The sequence below is a fragment of the Saccostrea cucullata genome, unplaced genomic scaffold, assembly GCF_032062105.1.
Source record: "Saccostrea cucullata isolate Sc308-1 unplaced genomic scaffold, CSIRO_AGI_Scuc_v1 ctg4347, whole genome shotgun sequence".
NCBI classification, from domain to species: Eukaryota; Metazoa; Mollusca; class Bivalvia; order Ostreida; family Ostreidae; genus Saccostrea; species Saccostrea cuccullata.
In genome coordinates this window covers 38805-45000 of record NW_026931065.1, presented here as the reverse complement: position 1 = coordinate 45000, position 6196 = coordinate 38805, and the positions used below count along the sequence as shown (strand labels likewise).

At 31.6% G+C, this 6196-nt stretch overlaps 2 long non-coding RNA genes across 2 annotated transcripts in view; both read right to left on the bottom strand.

Moving 5' to 3' along the window:
- The window catches only part of LOC134231254 (uncharacterized), a 1680-nt gene extending 682 nt beyond the window's left edge, over positions 1 to 998 (bottom strand). Inside the window, exons 1-2 of the long non-coding RNA XR_009984526.1 lie at positions 679 to 998; positions 268 to 339 (exon numbers count right to left, since the gene is read on the bottom strand). This is a non-coding gene — a long non-coding RNA (uncharacterized LOC134231254). The remainder of the gene's footprint in view (positions 1 to 267; positions 340 to 678) is intronic.
- Positions 999 to 5070: 4072 nt separating this feature from the next.
- LOC134231253 (uncharacterized) lies at positions 5071 to 5923 on the bottom strand. Its single transcript, XR_009984525.1, has 3 exons — positions 5670 to 5923; positions 5345 to 5418; positions 5071 to 5153 (listed from the first exon to the last, which is right to left on the bottom strand). It is a non-coding gene; the product is annotated as an uncharacterized LOC134231253 (long non-coding RNA).
- Between the last annotated feature and the right edge of the window lie 273 nt (positions 5924 to 6196).

The window sequence follows — 6196 nt, the reverse complement described above, 5'->3', positions numbered from 1 at the left end:
ATTGGATGAATTCAATGGGTAACATACATAATGAATTATGAAATTATATCATCATTTATACAAAAGGACTTATTAATATTCTGAAGATCCCTTAATCATGTGTTAATATATTTTAGGTTAAATAAGGGTGTGCTTATATGAGTGTAAGTTAGAGACAACAGATCACATAAGTATTACACAGTAATTAAATTAACCATATAATCATGCTTAAATGCAAAGATGACCTTCATAGGAAATGTAAACAATTAAAAAACAAGACAAACTTACCAGAGATATCCAAATATATGCCCAATAAGTCTATCAATGAAATAATCCAGTGAAATAACATCTCAGCTGATTCTGAAAAAATCATACAATTCAGTGATACACAATTAACCTCATTTTACAATGTAAGTAAAGCAATAATTTACAGATAAAAGGGACAGAAATGTAAAAGATACCATGTATTTTACCAAAATTTAGAGAACATTTTTCTGATATAAATTCAATCATAGAATGACCCATCATAGAAATATTAAATGCACTCTGAGTTACATGCAGGTTATACATGTACAAGTGTAAATCACATGAAATGAGGATAAATACAGTATTTACATTCGAAACAGAACTTTACATAATTATGATTAAATGCAAAGATGACCTTCATAGGAAATGAAAACAAAAATTAGACAAATTTACCTGTGAAATATGTCTGTCAGAAAGGAGATTTCAAAAATGAACACGGTCTCAACATTCACAAGAATGCATCACTGATCAGGTTGTTTACTTCAGTGGTCATAGAGAAATTGAGCTTTATACAAGATAAGCTTCACAGTAGGAAAATCATCATAGAAAAAGAGAGGAAAAAACAAAAGATAGTCCTACATTTTATGAAAATCTCAGTTCACTTCTTAGAAACAAAAGTGAAAATGAAACTTTAATTTTACAAGTGTATGACGTCATAATGCATCTATAGGTAGCTCGCTGACTAGACAGTGTACAAAATCGTACACAGTACGATTAAACGTAAGTCCAACCTATTTATGCCCACGACCCTAATTTTTTGCACACGGTCCTTTACAGATGATGCAACAGGTATAAAAAGATGATGCAACAGGTATAAAAAGGTAGGTAAAACGAATTGATGCACACGGCCCTAAACAACCCAATGGTATATAAACCATAGCTGAAAATATAGAAAATCCAGGTTGTTATTGTTTTCAGTAAAAAAAAATCCAGTTCAAACGGGTTAGGCTGGCTAGACTAGGCTGTCTAGACTGTGAATGAATGCGTGACGTCATAATCACATTGTATTTATACAGTGGATGACGTCACAAAGCATAGGTAAAGTCCAACCTATTTTTTGCACACGACCCTAACTTTTTTTTGCACACGGCCCTGACAGTATAGTGTAAAACACTATATTTAGAGGTATATACTGAATCCCCACCTTAGTCCCCAATAGGGTTAAGGGATAAGGGGGGTTAGGGTTAAGGTTAGGGTTAGGGGGGCTAGGGATAAGGGGGATTAGGATTAAAAGGGGTTACGGCTAGGGGGGTTAGGATAAGGGGCCTAAGGTTAGGACTAGGGTTAGGGTTAGGGGATTAGGGGGTTAGGATTGCACTCAGTTGACCTGACCATCTAGCCTGCTTCCGGCTAGGGACATTTCCGACCACTTCCGCTTCCGCTAGACCACTTCCAACCACTTCCGCTTCCGCTAGGGCCCACTTCCGCTTCTGCTAGACCACTTCCGGCCACTTCCGGTTAACCCACTTCCGACCACTCCCGGTTATGACGTCACTTCCGGGCTATCTAGGCTCCTTATACTACTCATACATGTTCAATATCGCATCATTCTGCCGAGAGTTATGATTTGTTTATTTATGGTCTAGTACGTAGTAAATTTTTAATTAATACTTTCATGATTGTATAAAAATAAACACATCTTACCTAGATACCACTTCATTTCTTTAATTTGATTCGGAGAATTTGGTCAGACGAATTTTTTTGTTTACAACGGGGCGATCGATATTGAACTTTCATATTCCGAATGTTTCGGGCATAATGATATATGTAATACAAACTTCGGGTTCAATAAAACGTCAGGATATTGAACGCTAAATTCTCTTGATTTTTTGTAGTTTTTATTAGAGACTATTTATTAGCTATAAAATAATTAAAAATATCTACGACGCATTGTCAATTAATTGTTATAATTACATATTTGTATATTTTACTAGAAAAAGACGTGATTGGTAATTGGTAAACTAACACTAAATCTTTATGATAAATGGGATTACTTTTACTTTTTAAATGTTAACTCCCTTTACTTAGGCAGCAATATTCTAGTACCCCTATCACCTGCATGCAGGGTTTATATCTCGCAGTTGATTCGATACGCAAGAGCATCCTCTACATATAACGTGTAACAAGTCATAAAACGAGATATTGACAAACAAGTTACTGAAACAAGAATATCTGAGCAGCCTCTCTCAAATGTTGACTGAAGTTTTCCATATTAATTGTTAGGCCATTATTTACAAGATTTTCTTACCTGTAAAGTATTGTCGATTTTTAATCGTATCGAAATGAGGGGGGGGGGATTACGAGCACATTGATATTATAGATTTATACCATTACATGGATTCTTTAAAAATTCATTTTTTATGTTTTATCAAATTGATTAATAAAAAACATTTTTTTTAACAATAGTCACTCAAAATTAATTAATTCTCAAACACGTCTGTTAACAGTAATACATGTACAGTATAGGATGAAATAAAGTCGAATAATTTATCGAATATATTAACTTAAAGTTTATTTTCAAAATCAATAATGCCACCCCAAATGATCTTCAAATTGCTAAAAAGGTATAATTAAAATTGAAAGAATGCCGTGATATCGCTTCTCTTTATATGCACTGGTGTAATCCAGTGTTCACAATTAGCCCGAGCAGTTGCAGTTACATGTAGCAATGTGTTTATTTATCTGTGAGATTATATCAGTCATTTGGTTTCATTTAGAAAAATACCGTTACTTCTGCATACATATCTGTTATAAATAATAGCCTGAAAAACGATGATAGATAGTGATACATAATTACAATTAAATTTTAACAAAACACGCGTAAGTGTAGGAATACCGTTGTTCCATTATTATGCGCTACACTGTAAGACTATGAACTAAATATCGACGATTTTTATTTGTTCGGTTTTTTTTTTTGGGGGGGGGGGGTTATTGTTAATAAAATAATCACTGGTCATTCTATTCAGAATATCAGTAATATCATAGCTAGTATTTGAATGTATTTCTATTTTCTGCTCTTTTCGAAAATTACTTAAATCATGTCAATGAACATAAACAAATTTCAGATTTCTTCGGTTCAATTAAAACACAAACACAAATATGGGCCCTTAAAATATTTGAACACAACACAGAAATTAACTTATTTTAATCAGCAAGTTGCCAAGCTTCAAGTTTTCAGATGTCTGTGTTACCGTTCGGTTTTCCTCAGGTAAGTTTGGTGTGGAGTGGAGCTTACATGTACTCGAAGCGGATGAGAAGCCCCGAGGAAAAGACGCTGTCTAGTGTACATACTACAGTAAAACTCGTTTAGTACGAACACAGATATTGCGAATTCATGTATATAGCGAAGTCATCTTGGATCCCCAGCTATATTAATTCAATGAATTTCTTATACGGTTACAGTGAATTACGGATATAGCGAAGTAATTTCATTGGTCCCAGTGACTTCGTTATAACCGAGTTTTGCTGTACCTACTACCTATATACACAGGATGTAACCTGAGTGTATTACCTGTATGCGTTTTCCTACGACATTGTAAAACGAAGCCTTTTTTTTCATGTGTAGCTCATGGATTGAAATGCATGAAATAAAGAATTCAGTGTTTTTGTTGCAGACAGAATCCTTTTTAAATTTTTTGTGTCGCATAAATATTTTCAATAATTCGACAATTTTAATATACTGTGATTTTCTTAATCAAATTTTAAAACAAAAATACATTTTTTAACCACCAAAATTTGTCCTTGTAATCTGGCGACAAAAAGGGAAGTAATTCAAATTACATGTCATGTACATATGCTAAACGGAAGAAGAAAGTGGATCATAAACAAGTCTCTCGATAAATAACAATAAAACTTAGACAAAATCCACAAATGGTCAATAAATTGATAAATCAGCGGTAGTTTAATTCGCTAGACTTAAGAAATTGATATACTGATCAAAAAGGAGGAAAAACGATCATGCACGTGCCTGAATATTGTGATATTTTTCTTCTCTCTCTCTTCCCAGCTAACACAAAAACATTTTAAAAATGTTTTTAAAACATTTTTAAAATGTTGCGAAAACATTTTTAAAAATGTTTTAATCACGTGATTTTGTATGGTTTTTTAAACATTTTTAAAACATTTTTGTGAAATATTTCAGCAAAATGTTGTCAGAACATTTTCTTAAAATGTTGCAAAAACATTTTGAATAATGTTTTAATCACGTGATTTTGTATGGTTTTTTAAACGTTTTTAAAACATTTTAGTGAAATATTTCAGCAAATGTTTCCGGAACATTTTCTTAAAATGTCACAAAAACATTTTACAACAATGTTTTAATCACGTGATTTTGTATGGTTTTTTAAATGTTTTTAAAACATTTTACAAAATATTTCAACAAATGTAATCATAACACTGTTTTTAAATGTAACAAAAACATTTTCAAAAATGTTTTATTCACGTTTAATTTGTTTGGTTTTGAAAACGTTTTCAAAACATTCAAGTCGAGGCTACAAAAGTATTTTTCCTGAATTTTTACTTTATCTCATTAAATAATGAAATATTTATATTTTAAAAGAAATAAACACAAATTATATTTAATTTTTGAATCTTTAATACAAACCCATATTCAATATGTTAATCACATTTAAATTCCATTCTCGACACAAGTTTTTAATTTATTTTCTTTCAAGTCACCGGGTTTTTAAAGGTTGAAAACGGCGTCTAATCCATTCACTGAATTTTAAAAGAACAGAATCACAGAAATCCTATGTTCACTGTTTACATGGTATGGGTAGAAGAGAGCGGCGGATCTAGAAAAATTAGTTAGAATCACATACACTGAAAAGGCTGATAAGGAACCCGCCCCTCGGAGAGAATAGCACAATCTGTAAAGATAAGGAAAATGGTGTTTGTATCAGCGTTCTACATCTAATGTATCTTAAGATAATCAATGAAAATATACAAAAACTATTTTAAATAAATATATCAAATTTAATTTCTTTCCTCATTTGCATTGAAAAAAGCAGAAAAATAATTACTATGACAATATTATTGAAGAGTAATAGTATTTACGTACACCTTTGCCTTCACCAAAGGCGGGTCTTTTGAATGTGGGAATTTGAAAATACGGATGATGCAACCAACACCATGCTGTAAAGAAATTTCATTTTTAAATCAAAATATTGTTTGATGATTAACATTTCACAAAGAAAACGAATACTTGAATCAAGGATATAATTGATTTGCCTTAAGATTGAAATATTCAAATCAAATGCATGTATATAATCTTAACGCTTTGTCATTGCTACATACATTTGTACAAAGTTATTGATCATACACTGGTAGTATAAAAGTAATTTTAAATGATCTTTTAAAGTCTATGATAAAGGAATAATTCTTACCATTCAAAGTTAATAAATCCCGAGGTTATTATTGTGGTTTATATGGTGCAAAGTCTTCTCATTCAAATCGGCACGGAGTAAGCGCGCACATCTTGTTTACCAGAATTCAAAATTTGGCCTAGATAAGCAGCAAACCACTATACTATGTAACGCGCTGCCCAGCAGGAGAATTGCATAAGAGGTTATCATGACACTGAAACTGACCAATGTGCCAATCCCTATCTAATGCCTCAGAGTAAAATTCTGGGAGTGGATCACAGATTTGTTGAAGAACATTCTTTTTTTAAAGACATTAAGGGTTTTATTTAATGCTAATTATGATTTTATACATTTATTTATATTTTAAAATTTTGTTTGCCTATCCTTTCATTTCTTGATTTTTTGATTTGTTTAATCAAAGGACTTCATATAAATTATGTCTGTTTTATCAATAAGCCAAAACTAGAAATCATTATAAAATACCGGAAAAAATCTTTCAATTAAAAATTACTACAATTCCTCATTTTAACACTATTCTTTCTATATAT